Source organism: Strix uralensis, chromosome 19 (assembly GCF_047716275.1).
Source record: "Strix uralensis isolate ZFMK-TIS-50842 chromosome 19, bStrUra1, whole genome shotgun sequence".
In the NCBI taxonomy this organism is placed as follows: domain Eukaryota; kingdom Metazoa; phylum Chordata; class Aves; order Strigiformes; family Strigidae; genus Strix; species Strix uralensis.
The window spans coordinates 14,982,100-14,994,317 of NC_133990.1; positions in this window are offsets into that span (position 1 = coordinate 14,982,100).

Sequence of the window (12,218 nt, forward strand, 5' to 3'; positions counted from 1 at the left end):
ACTAAAATTCAGTTGAATATTCACAAAAACATGTTTTGCAGATATTGTCCAGGGCTTTAAAAATAATCAGTTTAAATGTAACAAGGATGTTATGTCAGGGCTGAAGATATGGCAAGTCTCCTCAGGGATGTGTTGCCAAATCTCTCAAATTCCGGGTCAGTTGCTCAGCTCTGCCTGTTGTTTTCAGCTGGTTCCACAATGCAGTGAACTCACTGGCTGATCTTTTACTCCTCTGGGTGGCTTCAATCCATCTGTGCATTGATCCTGTCCCCCTCAAGTTAAAGAAAAATACTGCATAGTCTTTGGTGAGCTCTGGACTAGACACATGTGGCAGTGTCTCTCTGACAGTAGATGGGACCACTGGCCCAAGCAAACATTTTCAGTGGATTGTGCAGGATTGGGCTCGTAAATTGTAATTTATTTGGATTCTGCCATAATAGTTTTATTCAGGGTCTGCTGAAATTAATTGTATTGTGTAAAGTGTAAAGATTTCAGAAGCTGAACCTCTGAGTAGAGGAAGGTATTCCAGGACTCCCATGTCTTGATTAAGCTTTATTTTAGATTCAGCAACTGAACAGATTTTTAAAACCTCTCATTCCACACCAGCAAAGTCACCTGTTTTCAAAAAGACATTCACTGGAAAATGTGGGCAGTCAGATTTCTTTGCGGTTCAGCCACTCCTATATTTGAAACGCTGCTCTGAAAAAAACTTGAGGCTTCTGAGACCTGGAAAGTGCAATTTGTCATAATCTCACTTTTTTTTTGAAGAACTATCATTTTCTCTGAGTCTCTATTTTATTGTCCTTTTTTCTGTGCCTTATATAAAATCAATCTTTGCCCATTTCTTTCACATGATGCCTTCTGTCCCTCTTCTGCCAGTCTTTGTTTTAAAAATTACTTGAGCTGATTCATATACAAAGTTAAAACTAAGCATGGGATGGGGCAAAGAATCTGGTTGATATTTCAGAAATGTCTTGTGGTTAATAAGTTCTGCTTGAGCTACATAATTCCTGCACTGGCAGCTTTCATTACTTTTCATGTGGAAATTTCTTCATTGCTTTGCAAAGTAGATGCGTGTCTGGTTGTTATTCAGACACAAAGTCTACTTTTTGAGAGCTCTATAGGACAAAATGTTGAATAAAATAAAATGAAATAAAAGAATACCCAGGAATATTCTTTTCTGTAAAATTAGCTGACACTATGACCCACCAACCACAGGCCTTGTTTAACACCCCTTCTTATATTATGAAAAATAAATATATTGAGATAGAGACTTGTCTGTTCAAGACATGGTTTCAGGCAGACCATACAGGTTTCTGCTTCTGACCATGTCATTTAGTAGTGAGCACAATGCACTCTGTGGTTACAGGCTGGAAAACGACATCAAGTTTTCAACTCATCAAAAAAAAAAAAGAAAAAAGAAAAAGACCTACTATAAAAAATGGATTCCTGGACCACAAACAGCAAGCAGAAGTCCAAGGAAAAACCCCAACCTACGTCAGGCCTAATATTTATCAGGAACCTGACACCAATGTGGTCATTTTTTGCTTGTTTACTGTTGAAATGAAGTTTATTCAAATTTGTAATCTATAAACTTTCCTTTAGGCTCCTGGGCTGAAAAGGGCACGTTGGGTTTGGATGGAGTGGGTTGAAGGAGGAGAAGAAGAGATGAAAGGGAAAGAAGGAGGCAAGGAATAAAACTTGACTTGTCAAAAATGTAAGGTACATAAACCAAAGTTCTTTGCTGGTCATGTCTCGATTTCAGAGTGGTGTGAATACTGAGTATTTTAAAATGAGAAACAAATTAAATTAGGTAGATTTGGCTCTTCTTTGCCACTCAGAGAATGTTGAAGAAAGCTCAGGGAAGCTTTTCAGAGAATCAGAGATTACACAAATAGTCTGTAACCCAGGCAGAAAGAGTTAATAATGTACATTATCCGGGGGACTAGAAACCATTCTAGAAAACAGCTGTAGCTCATTTCAGATTTCGGCTGGTATCAGTACAAAGCACAGAAACAATCACTGTAAATTTGAGAAACACAGCTGCTCTATTTCTCCGATACCCCAAATGTATAATCTTTGCTTCTGTACCTCTGGACGAATGTTTGTTTCACCCACTGTGCACTGCTCAAAGAAATTCAGTATTGTGGCTTTTGCCATGTTGGCCTCTTTCAACTCAGTATGATTCATTTATTTATTGGTTTATTCAGATCACAGGCTGGTATCAATGACAACATTTACATTTAAGATCTACCGTGAACATGAAAGACATCTTCAAATAAGATCTTTATGGAGGCGTTCAGAATCTGGTGATTCTGATGCCCTTGCCATTGAGATGGTCTTTTGGATCTCGGTGAGGTACATAGGATGTTTATGACTAAAATTAGTAATCTCCTTTTAGCAAGAACCTCTCATAATATGTACTACTTGCCTGTAACACTCTCCCAGGTGAATTTCCTACAAAAAGTCTTAAAACATCTGACTGGATGAATAGAGCACATTAATACAACTGTAAAGGAGAGGTGGGGTTTTTTATTTATAAATAAATAATGTGGAATAATTCCTATTTTAAAAATATAATTACACAGCACACTTGCATTGGGAAAAAAATTTATTTCCTTTGAAGAAGCTGGAATACAGAGTACAGTCTCTCCTTTCCATTAGTTGCTTGCCTGAGATAGAGCCCAAATGTGGAGAGGGACAGTAATATGATACATTAAAATTATGCTCTCTGGCTTGAGGTGTCCTTAGAAAATGATTGATCTACTTTTGCATATGAATTCATTTTAAGGGGCATCTTACCTGAATGTGTGTACTAAGATAACTCACTGAAGGGGCTATAGAAAAAGGATCATAGAGAAATTATTAAATATCCGCAAACCACTCTAATGAGACCTAATTTAGTCTATTTTAAGCTTTGATGAATTTTTTTTTTCTTCTAATGGCTCCCAGCTAAAATTTGTGTCTCAACCAAAGTTGAAATGATAAATAGCTTGTAGTCTACCACCACCAGGACAAATTTATAGCTGCCCACATTACTTGGCAAAGGTAAAGGATTTTAGAAGGATTAAAAAAGTTAGGAGGAGGCAGTAGATGGAGTAAAGGCTCCACTGGGAAAAAGAAGTTGAGATATCAAGGTCCATATTGTATGAGACTGCCAACTAAGAGTGAGACAGAAAACCACTGAGTATTGCTGTTATCTCATGTTCGTGAGCATAGAGATCTTCTCCCTTTTCATCTCTCATGTTTTTTTCCCTAATTAACTTGCTTTCCTAGCTCCAAAGAGGTTGGATCCCCAGAACTAAGCAAAACATCCACATGCGAGCAAAGAAAACCCAGACTTTTTAGCTTTAGGAATTTACATTGTACACAAATGGCCTTCTTCCAAGCAGCAAATCTCTCGGCACGAAGTACAGCTTTTCTGACAGCCAACTACAACTGTAACTACTATCTTCCTCAATATTTATTACACAATTTGTTGATTTAGGTTTAAAGAATGGGAAAACATAAAGCTCTATGGCAAGTTAAGTGTAGGTTCCTAGTCTGAAAAGTGCACTGTGCACAGTCAAGTAATGAAAAGGAAGTGGTGTAGAGAAGTCAGATGCATGGGCCACATCACAGTTTTGTTTCCAAGTTGGAAATAAACCACATTTTTTACTCTTCTCCATTAAACTGTACTACTTCTCGGGAGCAATGATAGCCACTCTGTCACCTTAAATAGGTATGTATAATTTCTTAATCATCCTGCCTTGTCCGGGGACAAGAAATTTTTATATAGAGATAACGAGGAAAATACTATAATGGAGTCTTTGTGGCCATTTATTTGAGCAAGAACGAGGACTTCTCTCCATCATTATTCTATACACCTTGTTCACTTTTTGGGAACATTGGCATGAGTGAGAGGAACATGTTGTGAAACTAAGCAAATACTTACATAGGAATATTCCCGTACCATGTGTATTTACATAAATATTCATTTGAGAAGTATTTAATGGCTGCTTTGACAAGCTATGTGCTGAAATGAGCTGAAATAATACCCTGTAACTTGGTAACCGGTTGCTCAGAGTAAATTTGGATCTAATTTATTTAGCAAAAATGAAGCTGAGAGATGCAGAGAGACCTGCACTATGAGGACCCCCTGGTCGTGTGCCAGTGGGGTGAAGGAAGAGAGGAATTACACTTCCTTACGAGAGCCACGGGGACCAGAGCACCTCTGCAGGCAGGGAAATGCCAGGCTGACAGAAGCTCTCAGTCCTCGGCCTGGATATTCAGGCTCTGTGCTTGGGGCAAGATTTGGCCCCCAAGTGCATGCAGTACACACATACAGTACGCAGGGTGAATGTGTGTGAAATGTTTCAATTACCTCTAAAATAATGTTTAACATGTTCCAGACATACTGCATTAAGCAAATACCCAAGCAGTATTTGAAGCATATTCTGTTTTTCATTTTAATAGATTGTAAATGTATTAAACACATGTTAAGAATATATTTCATATACTGCATTTGTAAAATATTATCAAATTTATATAGGCGGAAACCACAGAGCCACCACAGGATCGGCCCGAGAGCAATAGCATTTTGTAAGTTAACCTTTTAGCACCACTCTATCAGAAGAATAGAATGGAGGATTTGATTTGATTTAATTTGATTTCATTTGATTTCATTTCATTTTTAAAGAAGAGCCTCTAGGTGGAAACCCACCTTGTCATTAACCCTTTTAGCTATAAACTTGGTGCTGTATATAAAGTTTATACCCCAGTCATCTGTAGAAGAGCCTCTTGAGTTACCTGCTTGTGTGCGGAGAGAGGTGCTGAATGTCAGTGCTGAAAAATTGCCCCTGTAGCCGTATGATTGAATGTATGCTCCACGTTTTAGGTACCCCCTCAAATCATTTGATAGTGTTAAGTATCTCTATTAAAAGGGAACACCAGTAGAGGTTTCGAGGCTGAAAGCTGAGAACTTAGAATTCAACTCAGCTTCTTTCCCTCTGTCTTGCAAACTGTTTGAGCGAACTGGAGTTGGTTTTTGTTTTTTGTCCAAGCCAGGGAGAATGGTTTGGGTTTGAAGGAGTATTCTGAGTCTGGACACCCTTGGGTTTCTTTGAAAACAGAATCTAGAGCTATGTCTGTTCCTTGGAAATGAATCCCATCTCCTCGCTGAGCTCGGCCAAAATCTTGGAAATCAACACTTAACACGAAGCAGAGCTTTGTGTCTGTGAGACAACTTGACTTAAAACTACAGGAATTAATCATAGGTACCCATAAAGTACCACTCCTTCTTGAAGTGTATGGGAATCCAACACATTTCAAGACTCACCCTCCATTGCTTGTAATACAGGAATAATTTCAGTAGCTGGCTGCTACATTAGATTCTTTTCCTTTTATGTGGATGAATAAAGCAAAGCCAACCCAGACCCATAGTTTGCTAGTGAAAATGAAGACTTCCAAATTTCACACTTTGCACTGTACTGAATGGGAATCTCATAGCTTTAGGTGCCTGAGGTCCAGATGTACCAGACCTGCTTGTCACTGGAAGCACTCACTTTGCCTCTCTGCTCCTCTTAGTTTGAGAGCACAGATGGCACTTTGAGGACAGAAAACTGTCACTTCTAAAACTGGACTGAAATTATTGTTTTGCTTAGAGGAACTCTAGAAAAAGCCACTGATGGGTGATGCAGAGGAGAGTGGTTCTTCATAACTCAGCAGAAGTTATCATCATACCCATGCCCAGATAAATCAGTCCAGGAACCCAGCACAAAAGCAACTTTCTAAGCATCCTGGAATAATAAGTCATATCGTAAAGTTTGTAATTGATGCACGGGTCCTACTTCAACTTTTTTGAGAGCCTCCACTAGTTTATAATAAAATTTAATAGTGCAAATTTATTTTCTGCTAGAAAGCAGATTTTTGGTATTAAGTGTTTTTCATGTCAATAAAGTATTAAAAACCAAATGTAATAGATTAATGAGGTAGAATTTTTTAAATTGCAGTTTGTGTCAGGCTCTGCAGTCTGCAGTTGGGAACTTGAATAGTCTGTTTTTCCCAGCATGCTAAGCCAAGGCTGGAGATTCCACCATCGTTCTCTCTCCACTGGCACAGTTCCTCCGCTGCAGTGGAGATGCTGTTAATGCGAGGCAAGTTGTTGAGTAATAACTGTCTGTAGGAGGCCAGCGTTACATGAAATCAGTGTCCGTCACTATGTGCGAAAGAGGGAGGGCTCTGGGGAGGATTTGCTCAATGCTTTTCACCTCTGAGTCCACACGCAGAGAGGAGGTTTTCCCAGCTAAGGCAGGACACCGCGCAGCCTGCCTGGCTTCTCTGCGTCCTCCCTCTCTCCTGCCCCACTGCAGCCTGCTGGGACTGGACACCCCAGCTAAGACTTCAAGCAGGTTCACAACAGGTTATTTTTTTTCTTTTTTTTTCAGCTATGGAAAATGAGACGCTGGTGCTATTTTTTAACCTTCAGTTTGAGCATTTTTAACTAAAATGTAATGGTAGGACTGTCTTTCAGACTGGAAATTCTTACCTCACTGTCCAGTCCAGTACATGAAAGCATTCATCAGCTTCACAGGCCTCTGCGATGCTGCCCTTTCCTCCTCTAGGAGTCTTCAGAGAGTTTCTTGCAGGGTTGATGCATGCAGGAATCGGGACTTTTATCAGACTGAGAGCACTGTGCTATGGTAGCACACAGCATGATGCCAGAATCCCACCTAGGTGCTGGTCTCCTCCAGGAGAACGAACTGCAAATCTTTCTAAGCCACTGCACAGGTGGAAAAGAAGATTCTTTAGAACAAGATGAGACCTTGGCATTATTACACGCTGCCATTGTAACTGAATACTATATTGACACTATACAGTATATTGCCATTGACCTGTGGATATTCAGTTTCCACAGGTCTACTGCAGTTCAAGAGATACATTACAGCTCTGAGTGTATAAGATCAGACACATTATGAAGCTCCCCATAAGAGTTATGACAGATGTGTCATAGTAACTTAACTATACTCTGAAAAAATATTAACTATGAAGTGTGTTGGTTTTCATAGGCTTATTTCACACCATTATCCACTTAACTATCCAATAATGTACCAGTTATGTCCAACAAGCGGCAGGAGATATTTGCTGTGCTTTGACTTCCCAATTATTTTGTATGGATGTTCAAGATGAAATAACAGCCAGACATTCTGAAAAAACACTCATATATGCACCAGCGCTGTAAAAGAATTCCCTTTCTCTCACTTTTAATAATGTAGGATTTGCCTTATCACATTTGATAAACTTTCGCTGTATTAGTTCTCAGATGTGCCAATTTACATGTTGAAAGGAGTACATTTCCCACTTTATTATATGTTAAACTGTTCGCTTTTCAGGAAGGAGAAAAATCTTAGTAAGCAATGCAGTCTGAATTTCAGTCTATGAAACCGCCACCTTGCATTGCCTCTGATTTGGATTTGTCCTTCCAAGCAGCTACTGTATGACCTAGTGAAGAAAGAACTTCTGGAAGTGATTTTTTCCCCATATGATAGCATTTTCCTTTTCAGTAAATGTGCAGAATAACTCAGAGAAAGAGAGAGATCCCAGACTGCTTTCTCAATGTGAAAATCAGAGTGTCTTTCCTAACCAACAGATTCTCCAGGAATTCAGCTAACTACCAAGGTTTTCTTGTTTGGCCAATTCAAAAGCCATGAATGTAGATTCAGTGAAATCACATCAATATGTTTGCAGGACAGAGAGAAAATATAAAACTCCTGTCATGTCTTCCTTGCTTTTATTAAATATGGGCATATAAACATTAAATATGTTAAAAGATTTTGGAGACACACAAGTGTGAGGGAGCAAAATCAGATGCTGTCCTAATGAGAGCAGGACAGGTACATGACTAGAGTTAAATACAACAGAATAAAAAAATATTTATTTACTTGATCATATACAATTGTGTTTTTGAAAGCAAAACACCATAAATTCATCTTGCTGGGTTTTTTTTCACATTGGATGCCCTGAATTCAATAGGTATTAGATGCCAAAATATTTTTTTTAATCTGACCGTCAATGTCTAAAAGCATAAGCTAAGGGGATTTTTTTTTTCTGTTCAAAATGGAAATGTGTCTTTGATAGCAAAAAGATCATTGTATGTCTCTTTTTTGCCCTTTATCAGATAACTGCCGTTGCTGTAAGATTCACAGAGTCACATAATTTTCAAGAGACCTGCACACATGGCTTTGATAGAGTCACACCAGCAATGAATTTAACCTGAGAGTCTTTCTGTACAGCCGTGAAATATGTGATAAGACACAAGGTTCGAGAGCAGCCACCTTAAAACATGCTAAGATGGATATATTTGAGTTTTCCAGCTCTGGTAGGAGTCACATTGAGTTCTGCTAAGTGAGATTTGCTGAAGCAACACATTGTCCTTTTGTGACGTGAAGAGATAAACTTGAATTGGGAATTAATACGCACTATCCACATCTGTCTTCTGCAAATCCTGCTCAGCTTCGTGCATTCAGAACAAATTCTAGGCAAGAGGCCACTGGGAAATTGTCCAGTTCTCTGTACCCCATGCCCAGCTCTGTCAGACTGGCTGCAGAATAATTTATTTCATACAGTTCCTCTGGCCAAGGAAAACATATTTGCGCCTTGTGGCAGGGAAGCTCTGCAATGAAGGCACTGTGTTGCAAATTATACACCCTGGGGGTTGACCTTAGCTCGTGTGCCTTCTGACCTGTAGGAAACTCCATGCAAGTAGACAGGGGCAAATAAGAAATACACTTTATTGGTCCTTATACCTTCAGAAATCAATTTATAACCAATGATGTGTGTTAACTTTCTCTTCACTTCATAAAAGTCCATGATGAATTGATTTTGTTACTTTTTTATTTACAACTATATGCAAGGTAAAATTTGTTTCTAAAAGGCTGAAGAAAGGACCCTTCAAAACGAAATATCAAGACGTTGTTTTATGTCTCTAAGTGAATCTGGGCTGGGGGAGGGGGGAAATGGCTGTGTAGCCATACCCAAACTTAATTTCCTTATGTTTTCTCTGGAACGTATTTTTTAAAGGTATATTGGAATACCTTTTCATTGAAAACAACCCCCCCAACAAACTCCGTTCCTCATTCCTATACCCCAGAAATAATTTACATTGAAGTAGGTGAAGGCAATGCTTTGCCTCAATCATACCATGCCACCGTGGAGAATTTTGTCACTGGAGCCTAATTTGGGGCAAAACCATAACAACTTAGAAGTCAGTTAGCGTGCTGCCACTGAATCCACTGCGACCAGGATCTCACCTTTCAATTCCTCCTTTCAGTTGCTCTTCTTTTGTTCCTGCAGTCTCGGTGGGTCTGGAGCTAACAGCATGCTCTTTAGGCTGGATGTAACGTCTTTTATTTTTCTGAAGTATCAATGTGGTGATGAGTGTTTGTTGCTGTGGTGTGGCATAGCTGGCTGGGAAGACTTTTCTGCTCCCCTGGAGCAGTAGCAGTGGCTGTGACAGGAGTTATTGTTGGTTCGCAAGGAGGACTAAGGGATGAGATTCTGGTAGCACAAAGATTATCTGAACATAAAGGATTTCTTTTTGAACTGTAACTTCCTTCCAAACTTTCATATGATTTTAATGCCAAATAGTTCAGAGGAGCCAAAGGTTTCATCTCTCATCTGACTCTGAGACTGTCACACAAAGCCAGTCTGATTTTTAAATCTTTTACAAGCCTTAACATCCATGAGTTTCAAGATTTTCTACTCTACACATTTCACCACAAACCTGTTTCAAGGCTTCTCAGTTATAATTTTTATCAGCTCCTGGGAACAATATCAGAAGGGCCCAATTCAGCAGACATTTTTCTGTATGAACATAGTAAACCAGAGCTGTAGCTGGTGTAAGTCAAGATGGTTTCTGCTGAAGTGCCAACATCTGGCATATTAGCATTCTTCACATAAATAGACAGCACAGGGGCTACTCACATGAAGAAAGTTACTCACGTATGTCTTTCCAGGACCTCATTCTTAACGAACTAAGACACCATATTATTAAAAAATAGTGAAAATTATGCTTTCAGTTACCCTAGTGCCAATGTGATATAACTCCTTTGACAACTCATTGTATTTACTTTGGCTTTCCACTAGCCTAAGTTCAGTGAAATCACTGGAGTTTCTCTAGATTTACAATGGCATAACAAAAATTGGGACTCTGGATGTGGAGAACTCATGGTCGGCTGAAGACATAATAGTTCTCAAGAACTGCTGTGCTCACCCTCCATGAGAGGCTGCTGTAGGAAGGTTATATGCACAGCGATTTGAGTGCATGTATATTCTAATTGGAAATGAAAATGTTGTAGTGAAATGAAATAGTCTAGTGCAGACATTAAAGTTATAAGATCTTTCAGCCTTTGGCTGAATTCCATGTGTTAAATTCCTCTGTCTCTTCTGATGGAAAAGCCAGAGGATCTTTCTTGATACAATGAATTTAATTTCAGTTTTTTACTGTGCATGGAGAGGACTGAAGCTCTCTGTGCTTTGCTGTCCTCAGGGCTACTGTAAGCAGTTTTGAATCATGTCGTCTTTCCTCCATGTAGTTCCTCTGACCCATCCTGTTCCTTTTTTTCCTAAGCTTGGAGGCAGGAGGGTGTCCCAAGAGGAAGGCTGTGAGCTGAGCTGGAGCAAGGGAGCTCTGTTGGCTTTACAGGCCAGGTCATGCCACAGGGTGGGGGTATGGATCTGCAAACGAGGGAAAATATGTTCCTGAGAGACTCCAATACACCATGTCCTATAAGGAACCAGCAGCGTGTCCAGCCTGTGGGACTGGGAAACCACAACCTAGGGAGTCACTAAAGAGCTCTTTTAAGAAAAATGGGAGGGACGTTGCTTTGAAATGTTGCACAGTGGTTTCCTACCTGAGGAAATGTGTGAAAGACTCGGCTTGGCTCCCACAAGGACTTAGCCCTGTTATCAAGTATATTTGGTTTCAGTCAACTTGCAAGAAAACAACATTTAAATTCCTTGCTTTATTTAGTGGCTTCTGCTCAGCTCCGCGCAGCTCAACAGAAGGGCTGAAGAGGAAGGCAGTTTGTTAATTCTCCTCTTGAATTTGCCTTTCTCAGCAATGTTTGAGTGTGTATCTAATTAAATCTTTCAGAATCACGTCTACTTGTTGCAGGACAAGTACAAAGGACATAAGTCTACCCATGCTGCTGTGTGCATTTGGGTCTGTAGGAACTCCATCTCCTGTGCAGACTTTGTGTGTGTGAACTCCTTGCTGCATCCCAAGCTACACCTTTTGGACTGAAATTTTATGGAACCATAATGGAAACAGAAAGATTCCTCCCGCTCATACCCTTCTTTGTCTGTGACTTTCCTGATGCTTGGTTAGACACAACCCTCATAAAGAAATTGGCTGAAATTGGGGCTCAGAAGAAAGGGAGGTTTTGTGCGTAGGTGTGGGTATGTGGAAGGAGGTAGAAAGGGTAGCCTACCTACATTTTTAATAGTTTCTTTATGAGTGTGATACAGGTATTTTCCTATAATAAAACAGTAATGTTCCCAACCAGCAAGTGCTGTTCTTGGCATCTCATTTTATTCCAATTTGCTTTTCTTGCAACTGTGGGCAAGATTCATGAAAGGGCCATGCCTAACAGGTAGGTAAGAGAAGGCACTATTTTTTATACAAATAAATGTCATTCCTAAATTATCTACTTTTAGAGTACACCATATGGTTCTAGCCTATCCATGCCTCTCTCCCACCTTCTAATTGGCAGCTGCCATGAAATACAGAAAGGTGATTAAATAGTGACTTGTTCCACTGAATCTGCAGCTAACTTTCTGCCAAAATTGAAGACAAATGAGTGCTTGCAAATATCAAGAAGTAGAACTGATTTAGAAGTTTCCTTCAAAATTAATAAACCCCTGAAAAATCATAGGTTTAATTTTTAACAGTAAATGATGAGTGTTAATGTTTCCCAACAATTTCTCAATAAATGGCTGAAGATTTCTCATGTTTTTCAGTGAGTAAGCTCTCATCTTATTTCAGAAATTTCTTAGAGAAAACAGACTGTATAGTCCATGGAATGAGAAAAGACCTATGAGATGGAAGTCAGGGAACAGAAATCTGCTATATTTTGCTGTTTACCCCCAGCTGACCTCAGTAATCTCATGTCATTTTGTGCCTGCATATGTCTGTAAAAATCATGATTATTCTACTCACTTCCACAAACCATGTAAGAAAA